Below are 23,222 nucleotides of genomic sequence, written 5' to 3'. Positions count from 1 at the left end.
TAATACGTTTTCATTGTAACGAGACTCTGTATATTAAAATGATAAAATTAATAATATTACAGTATTGAGTAAAGAAACTAAAAATTAATGCGTTCGAAAGAATACAATAAGAGTGTAGTAGCAATATAAAGACTATGGATGAAAGTAGAGAGAAAGAAGAAAGATAAGAATAAATATGTAAGACGTTGATTAGGTCGATGGGAAAAGTAGAAAGGTAATTATCGTGGTAAAATTATTTTTCAACCGTGATATTTTTGTCCATTTATTACCGATACATATCGTTTCAAATTTGTAGCAACGAAATACTATAGTTTGCAGATTATAGCAGTATCGCGTAAGACTTGACTTGTAAAGATAGTTGCTGTCGACTGTTCCAGGAAATACAAGTTTACGTTTCAACATTTTAGATTATACATATTTAGTTTAAATTAATTTTGTCGATGAACACTGCTACGTAGCTACAGATTGGTGCTCGTAGGAATCTCCCGGTGCATTGCAATTAATTATAAACTGTTTCGGAGATATCTCGGATCTGTTTCGTGCGCAAGAGCAACCGATATTGAGTCGGGATCTCTTTGATACGTCAACTGTCGTTCAGCACCAGTTTTGCTGGACCTTTGCCTACCAGTTCAAATATTCTTCCACGTAATGCGTGCCATTGATCACAGGGAGGATCGTTTAAATAACAACGAAACGAACTGGATCGTTTTTTTAATTTTCCAACGCTAGAACCGTTTCTAATCGTTTCTCGATAAACGAGTAACAAAACAAACGAGAAATTAATTACGAACAATTTTCTCAAACGAGGTGTCATTCCCACAGGCATTGAGAAGCAACAAGTATTTGCAATTGGACAACTTGGTTACGTATGGTATCGTGTATAACTGACTTAATGATGATTGGAAGGAATTCGAACAGAGTGGGAAGTGCATTTTCCAAAGTAACGTTACGATTAGTGAAAGTACTCGCACATATTAATAAGAGTGCTGATAAAAAAAAAGAAATAAGATCTTAAAACATTGGCGTAGATTCGGATCCAAATGGAATACTATTCGTAGTAATCTTAGAGTCGTAAGAAACAAAATGTAACGAAAATTTGTACTTTCTGCTCAAACTCGTAGATACAATTCCTTTCTCGAACGACACGTTGCAATATCTACAGCTTCTCGTCACACGATCCAATGCAACATTCTCCGATGCAGACGTTTGACTTTTCGCTGTGCATTTATATTTCCTACATTCCTTCAACCGAGAACGATAAAAACGTACGATACCGGGACCGAAAAATCTCACCGCCCAGGACCATCGGTGGAGATCGGTGCGCGCGATTCCCAATCCCCCGGTACGACGCTCGCGTCACGTACTTATAACGAGGACGCCGGAACAATCTTCCCGCGAAACAGAGGAGACATACAAACTTGGAAAGGACGGTGGGAGGGGGGGGGCGGTAAGGGGTATACGAAGCCGGTTAATTGCAGCGTGAGACGCAGCTCACGGCCGTGCGCGTTATTTACGACTAGTTCGGTCTCCATGGCCGTTTTCCAGCTCGCGCCCGCGCAAACCGTGGCGACCGTCCTACCGGCTAAACGCGCCTAATTCTTCATCGATATCGAAAGAACGGAGTCCCGGGTATGCGCGGTAAGTGGCGAATTAATAAACGCCGTCGGGCCCGCGGCGAGCCACCGCCAGGCCTCGAACTCGGACTAGCACTCGGACTTCTGCGGTAGCACACGATAAGCCTCCATTACTGGAATACCGACTGTTTAACCCCGCGGAACTCGCGGTCCCTGCAATTCCTCCGTAAACCCCCCCACTCCGCGTCGGTCCCCGCCGGTCTATCCCCACCACCCGGCCGACGCATCGTCCTCGCTCCAGCCCGGTGTATCCACCGTATCGCGAGCTTTATCCTGTTTCGCTTGTAACCGGGGCCGGACTCGCGTCTCCCCGCGGTAGCCCCCGGGGGAGGCTACCTGGCATCCGATTAATTAATGGCCCGCGGAAAAGTCGGGAAAGTTATTAACCCTTCGGTATCTCGGAGCTACTAGATTGCCGCGGCCGCGACCGCGGCGCTTTCTTTTCCCCGGCCCTTTTTCACCATGATTTATTCTTGGCTACGTTCGCTACGTTGGTTGGCTTCGCTTACGCGTACCCGCGGCCTGGACCGGTGGAATCTGCCGGTGTTTTCGCGTAAAAATACCCGGCCGTGAGTTCGGTCCCATACTACTCTCTCTCTCTGTCTCTTTCTCTCTCTCTCTCTCTCTCTCTCTCTCTCTCTCTCTCTCTCTCTTTTCCCGATCGCGCACCGCGAGTCCTTTTATCTTCCTCGTAGATTGCCGATCGCGCGATTCCGACTTCCGTGGAATTCGAGGGATCTTCGGTAATCTGAGAATTTGGATTTCAAGATTTTTTTTTGGGGAGGGGGGTGATTTTCTTTTTTCTCCGAGATTTTATCCATCCTTTTCCGTGTAACGTGTTCGGTGCATCGAATGCGCTTAGGGTGGTGCGCGCGCGATTTTTGCACGCGAAATTTAAGGGGAACTGCGCGATCGGGAATTTTTCTCGCGAGAAACGATCCACGGTGAGTCTAATAGATTTCTTTCGCACGGAACGAGGATTTTTGACCACAGGATGCGAAATTGGTTAACAATGTACAATAGTTCTTGGCATTTTTTTTACATACAATTTCTGTGTCGTGTTTACATCAAGGTCTTTAGCGACATATCGGTTTCTCTTTTTTTTTTACTTTTAAGTTGGCAGAAAGTTAGGTTTCTTTTGGATAATTAAGAGCGTTTTCCGGTGAAACTAATCGAAACGCTTGAATAACGCTCGTCAAAATACTTTATCAAACTTTGTTTCAGGAAGATCTTCCACCCCGTAGTTTTTCAAAAGTTAATTACGTTTTCGACCATTTTCATCGTGTGCGTTTTCATTTTCTCTTTATTTCAACGAAGTTTTCTTTCCAACTATTTATTGGGCTGTTCGTAAAGTCGTTTCGCTTTCCAAAATGAAGAATATATAATTTAATAAAACGTTTATACACTGTGAAAAAATTATGTTTCATTTCCACCAAGAAAAAGAAACACGAAATGACTTTCCGAACAACCCAATATTTGTAAATTTTCAACACTCGTAATATTCTCCTTCGATATTTTCATATTTTTTTTACATTCACTTTATGCGAGTATAGATCGAGGCTCTCGCACCATTCTTTTTGTACAATTTAATAAAGACATTAGAATTATTATTTCCCGAGGCTCGATGTGATCTATAATTCCTACTGAGGCCATGATTCTGAAAATTGTTTATTCGATAGAAAAATTTGATTTGTAGGTCCAAGTTTCGATCTTGACGATATTTCTCTACACTCGATGGTGTTTCATTCCCATTTGTAGCAGCGGTTGATTAGTAACCACGAGGTGTCGGAATTTTACTCGTTCGCGGGGCTTACGTCGCGTTGATGTCGAGTGAGAGTTCGTTTAACCTCGGTGTCTGTGAATTTCTGAAGCGAGTGATTTACGGATTTACCTTTTCCCCCTCTCGCCCCTCTTCCTTCGATGCTGATTTATGCTTATCGTACTTTATTTGGAATAGTAAGTCCTGCGAGGCGAATGTTCGATTACAGTAATGTTTCGAACATTCCCTCTTCGAGCGACCCGTTCGAGATCAACCAGTTGCGACAAAAAATTCTCTACTCGTGCCTCGCATATTGATATTCGACGGTCCCGAATTTCGGACACTGTTCGAACACTCTACCATATACGAGTACTTTGGAGTCGCTCGATAATTGGGTCAGTCTTATAGGCGAAGGGACACCGTTTGAACGTGCAATATCTGCAAATTGGTAGTTCCATCGATCTTACGGACGATAATGCATTGTTCAAACGTACTGGAGGGTGATATATCCTTGTAATACTTGATATAGGGGAGTATACTTTGTAGCGAGGCGATTTGATGCCATATCGATTCAGTTTCGAAGTCTATCATTTTGGATGATCGTTAGTTTCGGTACACTTATCGAATTTATCGTATTTACCTTCGAGATTAAGGTCAGGTGGTTACTTACGAGAGTAAGATCAGGTGGTTGTCCGAGAAATTAAGGTTAGATGATTAGATACAAAAGTAAGGTCAGATATTTGCTTACGAGTTCAAAGTTAGACGTCAGCCTAAAAAATTAAGATCGTACATTTGCTCGTAAAATTAAGGTTAGACGATTACCAACAATAGTAAGATCAGATATTTGCTTACGTGTTCAAAGGTAAACCTTGGCGTACAAAATTAAGATCGTACATTTGCTCGTAAAATTCAGATTAGTTGTTTGCCTGTAAAAATACGGTCGGACGTATGCTTAAAGAATTAAGATTAAGTTTCACCCTACGAAATCAAGCTCAAGTGTTTACCAAAAAGAGAAAAAAGAAAAATGAAACTCTGCTGTTTGCTGGTGAAGCTCAGGTGTTCGTCGAAGAAACGAGGCCCAGGTGTTCGTCCACGGGACGAACTCTCGTCAGTTACGAGGACGTAAACACGCTCGAACCTTCGGCGCACGGTTGCTGAATCGATGGAAACCAAACAAGAACTAATAAGAAGGTACAAAGAAAACATCTGTAGGTTCGACGGCGAACGTGATTCATCCGCGGCGCTCGACTTCCCCTCGAATTTCCATAATCGCGGACTCGATTCCACCGGGACTCGATGGGCCCCCTCTATCGACCCATTAAATACGCGCATACATCACCAGTGTGTAAAAACGCGGACTCGCATAAAATGGGGATCATTTTTTCGTCGACGGCCCGGTTGGGACGGAACGTGCTCGGCCACGGTGCACGTTGCTCATTGCGCGTCGCACACGAGGCGACGCGAGCCGCGGAGGAGAGCCCGATAGAAATATTTTTGCCGGGCTAAATGGGTTTCTTCGGAAAGTCCGGGAGAACACGAGGGCAGCAGCTGGTCGGCGATGCGACAAATCATACCTGCCGGACAGCCTACACGCTGCAGCCAGCCCGCGGTTGCACGCGTGTGCATGCCGATGCACCCGCCGTGGGGAGAGCCAATGGCGTAACCAGGGGCAGCTTTCGCGATCGCGCGGCGCATCGCGGGGGTAAAAACCCCTTCGTCTCGGGTATTCTTCGTCGGTCGATCGATCCGAAACTGCGGGACGATCGTCTGGACACGCACCGGAAGTCAATCGGTTAGCTGCCTGGAAACGTTGGTCGCGTGCGGTTCTCCGGTTACGTGAATTCCTAGAAACCTGGTCACCGTTTACGCCATACGTAGGATACTTTCCGCGTGTATCGCGACCGGATAACAATTGGTGTAGATTAGAGACCATTTCGGGGAACATTACTGTTTGTGAAATTATGTGAAAATTGATAGTTGGGAATAGATCTTGACGATTTCAGGAAGAATTGTCGTCTATGAAATTATATGGTTTTCGATAGTAAACAAGAGACGATTTTACAAGAAATTTTCCTCTATGAAATTTATATGACTTTCGATGGTAAACAGTAGACGATTTTGGAAGAAATTGTTGTCTATGAAATTAGGTGACTTTTGGTAATAGATAATACATGATTTTAGGAAAACTTATCGTCTATGAAATTAGGTGATTTTGGTAATAGATAATAGACGATTTTATGAAAAATTGTCATGTATGAGATTATGCGACTTTCAATGGGATTCATCGAACACAAGTATTTTACTATTCTCGTGTTTTAAATTTTCTGAAATACCTTGAAGTTGAGGAAAATAATACTTTTTATAATTAAAAAACATTTGAAACGCTTAAAATTTTTATTGTTTATTAACGTAAAGATACGTTTCACAATCAAATTTCATATATACATATTTGTGTAATAATGCATAGAATGCGTATACAATATGTCAGCGTCAACACATTCCAAGGATGTTTTGAAATCGCATAAAGTGAAATGTCTATCGTACGCCTCCTCTGTGCTTTAACCTTCAACCGAAACAAAAAACGGCAACGGATTAAACGCAGAAGTAAATATCGACACACAGAATCCGCGTAAGAAAAATCTCTCTGGAGCTCCGCGCAAATTTTCGGAATTATAAATGCCTTCGAAGATCGTAAAGTTTGAGGACCGCTGGTAGAAAGACACCTGTTCACTTATTTCCATATATCTCGCAAAGTTACGTTACGTTTTCTTTGTCTTCTGCGATCGATCAGATTTCTCGAGACTTTGTTTTCTCGAGAATAAAAATATCACGAAAGTAGTATGAATGAACAAGTGGTTTCATCCCCTCGTAAGGAATTTCTTCTGAGAACTATACGCAAGGTGCGTACACGGTGAGACTGTCGTTGCATAACGGACTAGTGGCGTACGAAATAAATTCCTAATTAAATTAAAATACTAAAAAAAATTCCCACCCAGGTTTCGATGCATGTTTCGCCAATGGTAAGAATGCTACCACGGCGCGTAATGAAGTCAACTGATAGAGCAGCACGTGATAAACATTCAAATCGACCGACAGCATTATCACCTACGCGTTCTTTCTAATTGGCGAAAGTCTACTCGAGTTGAGGGTGTATGCTCGTAACTTCGCCGCGAATAGGCGAAAGCGCAGTAAAATCACGACACTTTCCAATTCGTGATATTTCTCCGCAATAAGCTATTCGATGAATTTATTCGCTCGGAATACACGCTATTAAGTTCGTTTGCAAATATGAACGGTTCCTTGTCTCGATAAAAATACCTGTTACGTTTTTCCATTACACTTTATTCTTCTTGAAGTTTTACGTAAAGTCGCTAATAATCTCCGTTGTTGATGTAACTCGAAATAAGAAAGAATAATAAAAAAAAAAACAGTTCTTTCAATTGCTCAAAATATGTTCCTGTATTGCAAGAGGCTTCGTTCATTCGCAGGAAGGTTCGTGAAACTTTTTCATAGACGAGGAGAAGCGAAGTCGAAGACGGAAGTAACAAATGCTAGTAAACGTATAAGGAAGGTATACGCCTAGTGGAGTTCCTTATTAGATTTCCATCGCTACTGTTTCTAGAAAAGTTCTTTCAGTTGCTTAAAATACTAGTTATTACAGATAATGCAGGATAGTATTAATCATAGACACAGGACTATGCTAGTAATTATAAATGCGAAGCGATAGTATCAGTCATAGATAAGGACGGACTAGTAATTACAGATAACACGAGGATACTAGTAGTTGCAGATAACACGGAGATAATAGTAATTACAGATAATACGAGGATACTAGTAATTGCAGATAACACGGAGATAATGGTAATTACAGATAATACGAGGATACTAGTAATTGCAGATAACACAGAGATAATGGTAATTACAGATAACAAGAGGATACTGGTAATCATAGATAGGGGAGGTGTACAGCTAGTGGAGCTTCTTTCTGGATTGTTATCGCTACTACTTCTAAAGTTGTTTCAGTTTTTGAAAATATTTTCCCCCAGTGTCGTTTTCCATTCGAATCGAGATTCGTCGAACTCGTTCGTCGAAGACGCTCGACGCTGCTGCGCGTAAAACGTTTACGCGGTGAATAAATACGGTAAATTAATGAATTCGTATCTCCCGTGGTCACGGGACGTTCTTTCGAAGTTTCCTGCGTAACCAGCAGGAATAATGTTCCTCGTAATCGTCCGTTCCATCGATGCCGGCCCGACCGAAACAGAGATCCGTCGTCTCGCGGTGACAGCTCATCTCCCAAAAGTGATTTATGCCGACATGACTACTTACCGGTTAACTTATGGTGTTTACCAATTCAATTAGAGGTACAACCACCGCTCTCTTCGGACGAGATACATTTGTTTCAACATTAATTTACCGAAACGCCCCGCTGTCATAACAAAACTATAATAAACCGTTGGCCGGTTGGCGCGCCGCCAGGGACCCGCCGCTTTTTCGGGGTTCATAAAATCGGTCGAAACGTTTTCACTCGAGAGTCATTGTTTTCGTTGGTCGGAGCCGCTCCTTCGAATCTCGACGCTATAAATCCGATGCTGATAATGCAGCTCGTTCGTTAATTTTCACGCGACTCCCTCGCTTTTCGAAGCTGTATCGCAGAATTGTTCGCGCGATTTTTAATGGAGTCCCTCGGTGATGGTTTCCGAGGTTCGTGGGACCACTTGCTACTCTGACGTTCGATGATTTGCTGCGACATCGTGACAAGAATTCACGAGGCATTTAAGTTTCTCGAATAATTCAGACGAATGATGATTTTCTTTTTTTTTTTACTTCCTCTTGCGGGGATGGTTTTCCAGGTTCGAGGGACTACACGCCATTGTGAAAAGAATTTATGAAAAATTTAAGTTTATCGAACAATTTAGGAAACGGTGATTTTCGGCTTTTTACATTATGACGCGAGACGATTTACTGCAACCTCGAGGGTACTTAATTGAGAAATTTATGAAGAATTTAAGTTTATCGAATAATTTAGAGAAATTGTGATTTTCGGCTTTATTCGTTATGACGTTCGATGCTTTATTGCAACTTCGAGAGTATTTAATTGAGAAATTCACGAAGAGTTAAGTTTGTCGAATAATTTAGGGAAATGGTGATTTTCTGCCTTCTACTTCTTCTCGTGGATTAGGGAGTCCATTTGTCATTAGGACGTTTCATGATTTACTTTAACGTTAAGAGTATTTAATCGAGGAATTCACGAAGAATTAAGTTTATCGAATAATTTAGGAGAATGATGATTTTCTATAATACTTTTTACTTCCTCTTGTGGGGATGATTTTCAAAGTTTGGGAGTTCGCTTATTACTATGGCATTCGATGATTTGTTGGGACAACAGAAGTGTCTAATCGAAGAATTTACGAAGAAGTTTATCAAATGTGGATATGGTTTTCAAGATTAGGAGAACCACTTGTTACTCTGCCATTCGGTGGTTTGTATCGACGATTGGAATGCGAATCTATCGAATCTTTGAGATAAATTGTGATCGTTTAGCTTTTTATTATCTCTCGTGTATATTATTTGTTCTAGATCCGACATTTGCTCCCAAATCTATAAGCTTATATCTGGTTTAAAATACCAAATTTTTTAATCATGCTCAGAAGAGTATCAATATTTTTCATAAGAATATTTATCCTCGATATTTTCAGACGATATTCCTCGACATATAATTGCGCAATTCAGCGCAACGTTCCTCTTACGTGCTCCCAAACTTGTGAGCAATGATACAAGAAACAAAAATGATAAAAATAATTTTCAGTCAATATTTCTCGACAAATAATCGCGCAATTCAGCGCAACGTTCCTCTTACGTGCTCCCAAACTTGTGAGCAATGATACAAGAAACAAAAATGATAAAAATAATTTTCAGTCAATATTTCTCGACAAATAATCGCGCAATTCAGTGCAACGTTCCTCTTACGTGCTCTTAAACTAGTGAGCAATGATACAAGAAACAAAAATGATAAAAATAATTTTCAGTCAATATTTCTCGACAAATAATCGCGCAATTCAGCGCAGCGTTCCTATCACGTGCTCCTAAACTTTCGATCAGGTTAGAGAAATCTGGTTACACGCTCCGAAACGATCTTCTCCACCTCATCGATTTTCCGGTGATTTCCAAAAGTTCCCAATACTATCGCGCGGTGTTTCCATTCGTCGTGGAACGCGTCCCCCCTGTTCAAGGGCCCCAGTTTCGGCCCAGTTTACTTGGTCGTTACTCAATTCGAACGGAACGAAATTAGCGTGCGACGGTTCGTCAGATTTAGAGCGAAGCGGCGTCGTTATTTTTCCAGCTCGCGCGTCGGCCCGGACCGGGCACACTTCGCGCCGCTTCTCGAGCTGGGAATGCCACGAAAAACGAACGAAAGCGTCGAAAAGCACGCGGCGATTTCGGCTCGGCGCTAAAGCACAATGCCGGCGAATTCTTCGAGCCGCGACGCCGACGAGCGCGCAGCCTCTCTATATTTACGTGCGCGAAAGTCACTGGCCCGCTCGGTTGACTGATTCACCATTCAGCCGCGGTTAAATTCGATTTCAATGTTGCGTCGTCACTTTCGATTTAGCGCCCGAGACGCCACGGAACCGTATCTGGCATTCGCGAGCCGGATAATCGGGAAACGAGAAGCGTTCGATTTCGTGGGACAAATTTCGCGAATCCTTCCGGAGAACGAAAGTAGTCTTCGATGAAGTTCTTCGGCGATCGAAGCTCGATCGTAGAAGTATCAAAAGTATCAAAAATAGTGGGTTTAGAGGTAAATGTTCGGAAAATATTTGTTCGACGATGATCAAATTTCAGTTACAACGAATTCAGTTACAATTTCTAACGAATTAAATTTTACCAATTAATTTAAATTTCCATGCGATCGAATTTCATTTCGATCTTCAATAGTAGAGTAGGTTTCAATTTCAAATCGGTTAAATTTCATTTCAATCTTCAATCGAGTAAATTTCTCTTCGATCCCTAATCTATCGAATTTCTTTTCAATTCCGAACAAATTAATTTGTTCTTGATGAAAGAACATAGATGGAAATTGAACTTCCTCTCAATTTCTAATCGAACGAATTTCTTTTCAGTTTCTGATCAGTTCGTTTTAATTTCGATCTTCGATCGAGTAAGTTTCTCTTTAATTTCTAATCGATCGAGTTTCTTTTTAATTTCCAACGCGTTAAATTCCTTCTCAATCTCTAATCGACTAAATTTCTTTTCAATTTCTGATCGGTTAAATTTTAATTTCAATCATCGATCGAGTGAGCGTCCCTTCAATTTCCAATCGATTGAATGTCCGTTCGATTCGTAACCGATAAAATTTCGTTCCGATTCGACGCGAATAAAATTCGAACTGGTTGAATTCGTCATATGGATCGACGGTTTCCGAAGCGCGGCGCGGTGCGTCGCGGCGCGGGCGCGGGCGCTGTTCGTGCGACGGTCCCGCGTGGAATGGTGATCCTCTTCTTCGTCGCGGCGAACGACGCGTTTTTCGCGCGTTCGCGTTCCTACGTTCGAATGGTTTCGTTACGAAGAAAACCGGGGCCGCGGTTAACGGGGCACGCAAGTCCGTAAGACGGAAAACGGATCTACGCGTCGATCCTTATTTTTCTTGCCCAGGTCGCGTACACCGGCGCGGAAAGTATAAGTTATAGCGACGAGAGTGAACTCCCTTGTAAAATATATACAGCGGCCGGTGGACATTAAGAGAGTCATTTGTAAGCGGTTGTAACCGCGCGCCGAGTGCTTTACGATACCGAGCCGTATTTTGTGCCGGCGAGCGGTCCACGCCGCGCTCCGTCGGCTAACGCGAGCTCATAATGAGTCTAGCTTTTATAGAGTTACTCGTTTTTCTCGGTGTTTCCCGTGCACGCGGCCCGAAAGTCACGTCGATCCGATCCGGGAGCGGAAAGCCGGGACGACCGATGCGCCGCAAGAACCCGTCCACTTGCAACAGAAGTGTATCGGTTTCTAGACGTCGCGGAGGATCTACGACCGCAGGAGAAAGTTTCCACCCTGTGGCTGTCGAGCTTTCGCGGAAAGACTGGTAATATCTCTTCCAACCGTTTTACTTTTTGCGCTCGACTCGCTACGCGTTTCATTTCCTCGGATGAGTCTTTCCGCGACCTACCCGCGTTAGACTGCGGGAAAACGATCGCGTCGAGGGATCCCGCTGGGAGATTTTCCTGGGTGTGGCTTCGAGTCCTCCTCGGGAGACCAGCGAGATCACTTCGAAAGGGAACGTTCAGCTATTGACAATGAAATCGATTTTAAGATCGCTACTCGATTTATTCCGAAAGGGAATCTTCAGTTCCGAATGGACTTGGTTTTAGGATCGGCCGACTATTGGCTCCCGTCTGATAGGGAGTGTTGAGTTTTCATTAGAATCGATCGTAAGATTATGGAATTTTATAAAATTATTTCGAATGCGAATGTCGGTAATTTTGAAGTTTACGAACATATTCCAAACATTGCGCTGTGAGTGATATAAACTACGATAGATCGTTAAATACTATATTTCGATCAATTTTACAATACTTAAGGGCAAGACTCGATTTATCGTGCATTTCACAAAATCTCTTTCAGAAAGTTTACGAGTTTCCGCTCGGAGCGTCTTTATCCGTTGGACAAAAATAAACCACAAAGTACCGACGCGGCTACTTAAAAATTGACAGACACATTTCACAATACGGCTATTCCGGTAATTTGAATATTTATCGCTCATCGCATCGAAGTCCAATTTTAACGACACCCGGGTCCCCTGAATTCCTAAAAATAAAGAGACGCGGGGACCTTTGTCTTCCATTTTAGCGGGTAGCACGAAATACATCGCGCCGTGTGCAAAAACACCTTTACGTACGTTTTCGTTTTTTTTTTTTTTCTTTTTTCGAACAGTGGTAGATTTTTCTTCAACGAAACGGAGAACTTCGAATCCGCCACTGAACGCGGGAAAGATAAATGCTTCGGTGGAAGTGTCCGAAGTGCATTGTACGCGGTGAGATTTAGCATTATCTCTTATCTCGTTCGCAGCTCGGAGAGATCACTTTCATCGGTCTCCCTGTGAACTGTCGTCTCCGTCATATATAATTCTTTTCTACACGACAGCCAGTAGTTTGGATACAAGTCATTAACTCTAGCCGCGGAGAACGCAATATGTTAATGTCACCGATGACAACTAGTCGTTTAATCACTTAACGCCTCTTTTGAATGCCAGGAATCGCAGTCCGCGAACTTCGAGTGATTCATCGACTGCAACGGCATCTCTTCTAATCTCGAATCCCGAAATTCCTTATAAATCGTCGTCAGTTGGCCGTTTCGCAATTTACTTTTGCATCGGTTAATGAGGAAGCACGCGACGACCGTGTTGATTTGTACGTTGCGTAACGACGGTGTCAACGTTTCGCCGACGGATACTTTTTATTGGATTCCACACCCGTTGTTGTACCATTTGCGAGATTTCGAGGGTGTTTTACGAAACGCGAAACCGTGAAATTGAATTATCTCCCGCGACGCGTGCACACGAGTTCTTCGATCGAGAAAAGTTACGCAAGTAATACCGCGTTGAAACGATTTAACACCGCGAGACGAAATTTTAACAAAGACGCTTCGATTGTCGACCGATATTTCAATTACACTTTCGTAAGTGAAGACTGAACTTTGTAAATACAGCTGAGCGTGAAACGTGGTTAAGTCGGGATGTAGTTCGGACGAACGAGCAGTAATTTATCGTTTCGTAATTAGCGATCGGGAGACGTATAAGTATCGCAGGTCGTATTATATATTTTATCGAGTATATTGGAACGAAAAATGTTTACCGTACGATACCTCTAATTCTCATTGCGTCGTTTCTTTTTTCTTTAACCGACTATTTTGCAATATAAATAGCAAGTTGAAACGCGTGATCGATTAAGTACGAGTAACGTAATACGAAAGACTCGAATTTTGACGTTGAATTAATATTGTACAAATAACATAATTCACATTATCTAATGAAAGAGAGAAACTCGATATTGATAAGAAAAAGGGACAACACTCGAGGAACGAAACAGAGGATATAGAAAAAAAAAGACAGTGTGAGTTAAATAAGGTTTAATAAATGATATTAATTTTGCGTTAAATAATTCGCATTATATAACCAGAGAGGGAAACTCGATATTAGTAAAAGGAAGAGGAGATTGGGACAATATCGGAGAAACGAAAAAGAGGAAATAGAAAGAAAGAGGCCATCTGGATTAGATATATTTTAAGAAGCAAAGTTGAATGAATATTGCGTTAAATAATTCGCATTATATAACCAGAGAGAGAAACTCGATATTAATAAAAGAAAGAGGAGATTGGGACAACATCGGAGAAACAAAAAGAAAGGAAATAGAAGGAAAGAGACCATCTGGATTAGATATATTTTGACAAACAAAATTGAATCAATATTGCGTTAAATAATTCGCATTATATAACCAGAGAGAGAAACTCGATATTAATAAAAGAAAGATGAGATTGGGACAACATTGGAGAAATAAAAAAAGGAAATAGAAGGAAAGAGACCATCTGGATTAGATATATTTTAACAAGCAAAGTTGAATGAATATTGCGTTAAATAATTCGCATTATATAACCAGAGAGAGTAACTCGATATTAATAAAAGAAAGAGGAGATTGGGACAACATCGGAGAAACGAAAAAGAGGAAATAGAAGGAAAAATAGGCGGTGCTCGGTTACAACGGAAGAGGACCTCGTGGACGAGGATCGACCTTCGAACACGGAGGAAGCCCACGGCGTAAAGATTCACGGATAACAGGATATAAATGAGTCTTCGAGAGGTCCGAGGGCAAATATAGACGAGCGTGTTAGCGAAAGGTACTGGCCTCAAATGGGACCGAATGGCACCAGTATGGAAATGCGATCGGCTTTTAAACGTCGAACCGCGCTCAGCTATGTTAATTCTGTACGTGTTACTCGAGGTGTAGCTTCTGTTTATCTTCGAATCTACCCAATGTAGCTTAACGAACGCCGTGGACCACCTACGTCTACGACCAGACACCTAGTTGTCGTTATTTGGTTAAAATTCTGTTGTTCCCTGTCGAGTCGAATATACGTGACTAATCGCAGTCGAAATGTTTGTCCGCGATATCTATCTGTCTGGGGAAAAATAAGCAAGGTAGAACCCCCTTTATCCTAACGCTCTAGTATTTCAACATTCTGGCGTTCGAAAAAATTCCGGTTTCGATTAAAGCTTTCTCCTACAACGGTCGAGACTAATTCCAATCGTAACAAATTGGTATTAAATTGACTATATAAATGCGCAACGCCAGCTACAGGAGCATAATACTGGATAACGGGTAACTTGAAAAGTAATAAATATTGTAAAACGAGACGAAAGACGTGGTATCGGTTTTTAATACGAATCTGCGATACAGTCGTAGGTTTGGGAAAACGAGTCGAACGGTTGAACATTTGAGAAGAATATAACGTTACGTCAGAATTTGATTTTTAAGAACTTTCTCTTCTTACGTTATTCTTTCGTTCTTGCGATTAGTATTATATTTAATAAATAAAGTATCATCTTATTAATTTTGATAATGGAGACACCGTTGTATTATTTAAAATCAATTCGAAGTAATGTACAACGATGGGAGTATCGTTTGATACGAATCGTGGAGACTGAAAATACAAATAAATTCGTCGCGAAATTTATTTCGACAATATTGTCAGCAACCTGGGTACTTCCGCCTACTTATCGACTATTGTCACCTTATAGAAAATAATAAATGTATTGTTTTAGAATATCTATTGAAACGTGTTACAATTTATATAATATTGACTGTATCGTATCACAATTGTAACATTTATTGTACCTTCGTACAACACTGACAATTTGATAGCAATTTAAGAAACTAAAATTTAATACAGTATCGAAACTCGTTGAGAACATAATTGTTTCGATTGGTAATTATAATTTCTTGTACGCGAAACTATAATCGCCTCTGTTGCGATACTGTATTTGCCATGATTTTATGAAACAATAAATTAATCGACATTCCGTAAGCAAGAAAGAACTTAGAAACGTATTGGTAAGAAAGTACTCCAGGTACGTTGTACACGATTCGAGAATCTCTTCCTACGCGTTAACGTTCGTCCTAATCTTTTCAAAAGTTTCATCGAAGTCCATTTATTTCTATACTTGTTCCCGTGTGTTCGTATCGCTTCCTGAAACTCGCCTCTCTCCGTACGTTCGCAGTGATAAAACGCAAATTTACCGTGCACTGTTAGATCCCTCGTAGCGGGATCCATTTGAATTGCAAAGAATTAAATTCACCGTGGAATATGAACGATGAATAAAAATACCCCCTGCCCTGGCCAATTATCTGTACAATCCGAGCTAGTCCGAGTAAAATGTTAGTCGCGTGACTGCTGTACGTACACGTATGAATTCTAGAGGCGGGAATCTCGGTGCATATCAATTCCAGAAATGACACACGTGTGAATGTTCTCAGAGATTTCTGCGCTCTGCTGTCATACATATTTTGGTTTTTCTCTTCTTCCCCGACGTTCGAGCGAACAGTGAACCCTTTGAGGGAGAACACACGGTGAACGATATCAATCAACCCATTCGGTTGAAGTAACGAGCGAAGTAACGATAATTATTTGAATGAATGCGAAGATAGACTCTGGAAGTTGGTTTTTGCTTCGATCTTGGATCTCTAATTGTTTTTATCTCTTAATGTCGTATCCCGTAAACCACTGTGAAAAGAGAGTAGAGGAGTAAAATATAAAACACTATTGGTATTATATTTCGGATACAAAATAAGTTGCACGTCTGGATACAAAATAAATTTTTGATTTTAGAAGGATTCGTTGATCACAGAGCGAGAAAAATAACAAAAATTATCGCGATCTTTAAATCCAAAAAAAGGAGCTCGAATAGAATGCTTTGCTCCGATTTATTCGATATTTGTATATTAAATTCTCGTCCAACCGGTCTGAGAACGTTCAACCATTACCGACAGCAATAAATGCAGAAACTAATCTCGAACCTAATTCAACGAAGATTCTACATTTATACACACATTTGTATAGAACCAATCACGAACAGCCAGAAAATTGAATAGTATCGAAACACAATTCCTTGAAAATTCATCTACGTGTTAACTGTCTATTCGACATTCGAGTCTCTGAAGAATCCAATTGGTCAATTCCATCGAATAAGAAGTACCAAAAATCGATAATATTAATTACCGAAATTTTCCCAAAATTCAGAAAATTTCACAGCAAATGGAGTTTGCTCGATTTGAAAAATGACCGGTTCATCTGTCGTTCTAAATATTCGTTCATCGAATTACTCGAGACAAGTTCGTTCTCCAACTTTCCAAAAAATGTTCAACGATAAATTTTCTTTGGAGAGCGGTAAAACGAACGAAAAGGTTCCTAACAGATTTTGTTCGACTGTCATCGCTACCAGCGATGAGCGTGAAAATATCGAAGCCTGATTAAGCGAAAATTCTCGCGCAAAGCGTATGATCCTTTGAGGTGCATTATCGGAGGAAGTGTTTCACGTTGATTAAACAGCAATGCCAATGACCCGATCGATCGAAGGGGGAACTTGGTAGCTAAGATTCAGGATCGCGTGGAAGGCGAGAAGCCTGTATGAACTAAATTTGATAGAAGCCGCGGCGTCTGCATAAAACGAGGTAATATAGAGAGGCCTTTCCCTTGAGCCACACATTTTGCACGGTTCTCTAGTTTCCAGGGGGTTAATAGAGACACCTCTGTGCGTGCCGCGGTGGAAGCTACACGCGTGCTGTCGAACCACCTGCGCTTCGTGATCACAATTAAGGGATCGCGAGCGCGATCATCGCTTCAATTGAGAGATCGTCGCCCGTCAAGTGGCTGCGTCGAATTCGACGCAAGTCTAGCGTAAAACGCGCGTGTCGTCTTTTGTGTCGGGGATGAAATTTAGTCCTTGATAGGGGAACAGGTCGCCTCACTCGAGGGTAGAGACCGTTGAGCGTTCTACTGTTTTGAGAATCGTTGCAAGCGAAAATTATATTTGTTTCGCGACTGACGATGGCCAAGTAGCTTGTTCGTTTCACTTTCGGAGTAGTTTCGATGAAATTGGTCGTGTAACTTTGGTGTGATTTCTGCTTTGCGATACCTGTAATCGTTCGAGATTCCAGGTAACTAGGGTTCTACCAAGTTGGAGCTGCCAGGTGATAGTCTCGCTGAACAATTGAAGCGATTAAATTAGCTCTGTGTTCGATGCACAAGGTTGTACTCTTCGATCGTGAACAACATCGGTGCATTTTGGTCCAAAAATTCGGTTAAAAGTGTTAGACCTAGAGAGTCGTAACATTAACGAGGTAGTGATGTAGCGGACGAAAGAAAATTTTACTTTAGGCGTAAACGGATTAACACAATAGTTTGATTCTTGGGTTTGCAACCCTGGCAAATATAAATCTCAGTTACGACAAAGCAGATTAGTGACGTGCAACGAGTTTCCTTTGAAATCTCCCGTATTCGTGCACTAGTTTTGCCAATGTTACACGACTCTTTACCGATTTACTACACTCGTACACGTTTGTTATCCTCTCTTTCACCAAGGAGGGTCTTTGGAGAGCCATTCAGTGGACGCGATCTTCGTAGTCTCTTCGATAGAGGGATCAAGATACATCGAGCGGATAGAAAAATCTGTCTTCGTACGAATTTCCTCCAATTGCAATTGAAAATAAGCTACGATTGACAATCGTAAAATGAACGAGCTAATTCGAGTGCCTTGAAAGTTGTACCAGGGTTACGTATGGCGCAAAGAGTGGACGAGGACGCCATCGATAACAACCATGTTCGTCGCATTGTCGAGCCTCCCGTTCTTCTCGCTTTCGCTGAATAGCCGAAAATCATCGTCGCCGTTTGACAGATTCCGCGCCGAAATCAAAGCGAACGGGACTCGTTGAGCACGTGTCGCATCAAAGGGGTCGCGCGAAAAAGCGAGATTTCCGAGCGTCGGTGTCACCATCTGTTTTTCATTCGGGGGCCAGCTATCCGCGGATTCTTCGCGTTTTCGTCTCTCGCTCGGGTTAGGATCGCTCGAGCGAACGAAGATCCCGAAGGCTCGTCGGGAATGTCCTCTCATTAATAAGAGCGTGAACGCGAGGCGACGCGACGGGTCGCGTCCCCGTCGTGTTATCGGCCGGTCAAACAGATGCGCCCGCCGCGCACTTTCGGCTGCCAAAGCCGATCAGAACTCGAAACTTCCAAGGAATGCGCGAACCCGGCATACTTTCATCAATTTCGCGCGTCACACGGCGCAGCTATTTCATTGACGACGCGAACGAGCGCGATTAAAGGTGCGTTTACGTTCTCGGTATTTCTTCGTTAAGAGCGAAGTTCGGTTTACACCAGCGCCGCCGGTGCGACGCATGCGCGAGATCTCTGTGCTTCTCTCGCTCGCACGGTCTACACGCGATCCAGCGTGGAGCTGCGCCTGCGCGGTTCGAACGGCTGGAAGGGGAAGCGAGCGCGCGAGGGGATCCCACGTTAGTCAACGTTGACCTACACGCTGAGAGCTCGACGTTTTCTTCCCTGTTCTCGATACAATTCCGTTTTGGAGAGACGAGAGCCCAGGTGGTGGTCAAGTAGACTGACCGGTCAAGGAGCTTAACTCTTTCGACGCTCCGAGCACGTGTACACGTCTAAAGGTAATTAAATAATTGTTTAATTTATTACGCGTATACGTACAACGATTGTAATTTATACGCGAGCAGTACCAGCGTCGAGAACGGGTACAGACGTTTATTTAATTAAGCGGTACGAGCGCTGTGTACGCTTTTACGCAAAGTAAGAAGTAAAGTATTCAGAGACACTTGTCGAATGGATGTACCACTGAGAAGATTAATGATGTCCCTTCCGACAGTTTCCTTAAAAAAGAGTAACAACCAACAATCTGCTTCCTTTACAAAATGGTAGAATTTTTGACATAGATGCTTTTGTATCATAGAAGCTAGTCGAGACTCGCGGGAAGTGTCCTTTACCGACCTATTTCACGATGACTTTAGTTCATATTGCAACGTGCTATTTCTTTAACAATGTGAGTATACTACATGGAAAGAAAAGCGTGCGAGAGCTCGCACGCTGAATAGCCCTGGTCCACACGTTGAGAACTACGTGCTCTACCTGTCATTTTTTATTCGTTCCTATCTTACGAAGACGAGAGAAAAATAGAACAAGTGACTGTCCAAGGGACGAATCATGAATACTTTGTCTCCCTTCGTCCTTCAGACGCCCGATATTCTGTCCTTCGTACTAACAATGCTTTGTATACAACATTCCTCGTTCACGTTTGACCTCTCTGAATTTAGCCTTAGGCAAGAAAAGAGCGAGAAACGATCACTCGAAAAACGTGTCTCCTCTACGTTATATAGCACGCGCTGGTCCTAAGTCGCGAACTCTCAACGAATAAATATTGGACCGGAGGCATTAAACATTGTTCAGCGAGGGTCAAATAATACAAATTTTGAACTGTACGGATCAAAAGGCAACATCGAGGAAGTGATGTACACATAAATATTTATATACAGAGTAATTAACTGACTACTTCGAATTATTCGAAGCTTCTATTAACAACGTGCAATGCAAACTCGTACAATATAAACTTTGTACACGAAACATTATGCAAGTTAGATACCAAATTTAAGAATTTATTCGTAATTTAAAATTATACCTATCAACGGTGTTTGTTTCATTCTTTGATTTTTTAATTGTACGTTCACATTGATTTATTCTTAGCGCTTTGATCATTCCTTCTTATCGGTTAAAGAACAGAGTCGAAACTTTTGTATGTTATTATTACACAATTATAGTATGTCTGTACTACATTTATTATTCCTTCAGACGACGTCACTCTATTAATTTTCACTCCTTCTAAACGCGATTCAATTTTAATAACCATACCCTACTCCTCGTGCCGCAGAGATCTAAATATCATTTGAATAAAAACTAACCGAACGAAAGCACCGAATGACATTTATTCCGTACGGTAAAATTTTGGTACGTTGTCGAATGTTTAATTCCATGCCCGAAATGTTACTTTTTATTCGACGATGAACGCGTGAAAAATTACGTATCTTACGATCCCTCGTTCGGTACATTTATCCGCGTAAAAATGACGTTCGTTACTGTTGTACAGTCGTAACGAGCGTTTCGTGTTCCCTCAACCCTCTCTAGCGCGCCAGAAATCAAACTCGCCGACGAATTAGCATAGATTTTCTCTCGGACGGAGGATGACCGTAAAGCTGTCAGCTATCGCGGAAATCGCGGGTAACCATTGTGCCGTCGTGGACAAATGCGGCGTGTCCAAACGGGGGGAGTTGAGGGGGAGAGGAGGGGGTGAAAAAAATCGTCGGAGAAAGGTCGAGGAAGAGGACGAAGGAGGACGAAGGAGGACGAAGGAGGACGAAGGAGGACGAAGAAACGCGCGAGGAAGGATGCGAAAGCGCAAATAAGACGTCGCTGCGTCGTTTAGTCGATCGTGGAAGCGAATCGGAAATCGCACGCGGAGCCACTGGAAAGGTTTACGACCCTCGTTATCCTCTTTGCGCGCTCATCAAGCCGAGAGGAATACGCTCTCCGGCATATTTCCGAAGAAATAAGCAACCGGCGACCGTGCACGCCCGACGATCGCGATCGCCGATGCGGATTCTCCGTTTCCGATTCGCTGTTCGCGCCGCGTCCGTGATGTACTGAAATGGAATTATCTCGATCCTTTCGATTCGATCTCCCTCGTTCTTTTCGCTCGCTCGTGTTGACGTCTTCGTTCGCCTCCTTCGATTCTTTCCGCGAAAGCTTCTGCGCCTCGACCTGGTGGGGGATTGGAACGCGAAGAGGGTACCAACGAGTTCGATTTAACCAGATCTCGATGAAAAAATATCGTACTCGAATCTGGGAACGACCCAATATCGACCAGACTTATCAACGCGTTCACCACTCGAATGTACTAAACATACGAAAATCCAGGAATCGAAGAAAATGGTCGACTTTTATTTTTGGATAATTATACTCGGGGTTTTGAAAAGTATCCCTTCTTGCGGTAATTTTGCGGGCAGAAATCTTAAGGAGGTTTTCTTAAATATTTAATGAAACAGATAATTTAGAATTCTTTTGATAAATGGTTCGTGAGAACGATTCTTTCGGAATTTTTGTTAGATAATGTTTCACGAATTGAACGAGACACTAAATTTACAGTATACTACAAGCAATAGTTTCCTTCGACGATGTAATATTATATTACACAGAGTATAGTAACATATTGTCGATAATTGTTAAGAGTAAGGCTTAAATAACTCGTTTATTTGAAATATATTTTCCTGTTAGGCGAGAATTTTTCATTTTTCTTTGTTGTAAAATATATTCAAATTGGAATCGTTATTTGTTTGCTCGTATCGGAACTCACAATATGCGAACTTTTGTTATATAATTTCCGTTCAGATTGTTTCAAAGAAATTTATGGAAGAAGTTCCATAATCGTTTTCGCTCCCGCGAAAATTTTATCGATTTTTGTAGCAATAAATATTCTGTCTTCTTTTTCGAACGATGGGCATTATTATCACTGGGCTGGATCTACGTTTTACAGTTTTAGAAAAACTACCGGTTTAATCGTATTCAAAACTGTTCTCATCCATCCATAGATCAGTGAGCTGTGAACACCTTGAACGAGCTATCAGAAACGATACGGGAAGTTATAAATGTATGGCGCAAAGTGCAGAAAGAGAATTATCGAGGTGGTCATATCGAAGTCATTCAAAGAGATAGAGTAACAACTCGAGAATACATTAGGGCCGAAGTAATGAAAGTAGCTATCTCAATCTCATTAACTGAATTTACTCGGTTGGGAGGGAATGATTCAAAAGATCTAATTACCGCTACAGAGATAAACGAAACTAACGCAACATTGACTTTAGATTTTACAAAACCGATACGCGAAGATAATCGAACGTATATTTGCAAGCACACATTGTATAGGCGAATCGAACACTGGTACGTTCCTTAAAAATGTAAATATAAAGAAAAGTTTTATTTTTATTTAGAAAAGAAAAAATATTCTTTGTACCGTTTTGTATATATAGCTCTATAAATATTTCAAACGCAAAGTTTGCACGCTTTTGTAGCTTCAAAATTATTAACGGAAAGGGTAGATTAAAATGTGTTCGGTGCAAAGACAATTTTGTTCAATTTTCTGCTCTATCACACTTATCTCTAATTACGTTACGATTACATAATGGCTACTTGCACGTTGTTTAACCTTGATAAATAAGTCTTATCACTTTGACCTGTGCGTGGAATGAAACGCGCGCTGGTTTCGCGTGTTACACGATTCGTATGTGATTTTAATCGTGTAAATTCTTATCAACGATTAATAATTATTCTACGACAGCTGTGTACAAGAATCGTTTCGATTCGATAATTTCCGCTATTTGATAGGTTTCGCGCGCATAAACGTAAAAATTCTAGGTATGATTTGTGCAATTACATATATAGTTGCAACGTGTCGTCTTTTTTACACGATTCGATTAAATCGAACGAAATTACTATCTAATCGAACTTGGAGTCGATCGAAGGAAAAATATAACACAAAAAGCTTCTGACTCTATAAAAATTTATCCAACTCGCTCGAATATAACTTAAAATTTAATTTACCGAAGAAAGGTGGCTTATATTGTGAGAAAGTATAAATAATTTTTATTTATCTCAAAGATAATCGAACATATTTTGGTAGCTTAAATTATTATCAATAACCATTGTAATTA

At 41.6% G+C, this 23,222-nt stretch overlaps 1 protein-coding gene and 1 long non-coding RNA gene across 4 annotated transcripts in view; both read left to right on the top strand.

Annotated features, from left to right (window-relative positions):
- The window catches only part of Vg (transcription factor vestigial), a 159,914-nt gene that overhangs the window by 46,352 nt on the left and 90,340 nt on the right, over positions 1–23,222 (top strand). The gene's annotated exons all lie outside the window — the stretch shown is intronic.
- The window catches only part of LOC143144487 (uncharacterized), a 32,397-nt gene continuing 28,156 nt past the window's right edge, over positions 18,982–23,222 (top strand). Inside the window, exon 1 of the long non-coding RNA XR_012991434.1 lies at positions 18,982–19,118. This is a non-coding gene — a long non-coding RNA (uncharacterized LOC143144487). The remainder of the gene's footprint in view (positions 19,119–23,222) is intronic.

The sequence above is a fragment of the Ptiloglossa arizonensis genome, chromosome 3 (assembly GCF_051014685.1).
Source record: "Ptiloglossa arizonensis isolate GNS036 chromosome 3, iyPtiAriz1_principal, whole genome shotgun sequence".
Classification (NCBI taxonomy): Eukaryota; Metazoa; Arthropoda; class Insecta; order Hymenoptera; family Colletidae; genus Ptiloglossa; species Ptiloglossa arizonensis.
This window is presented reverse-complemented; position numbering and strand designations above follow the sequence as displayed.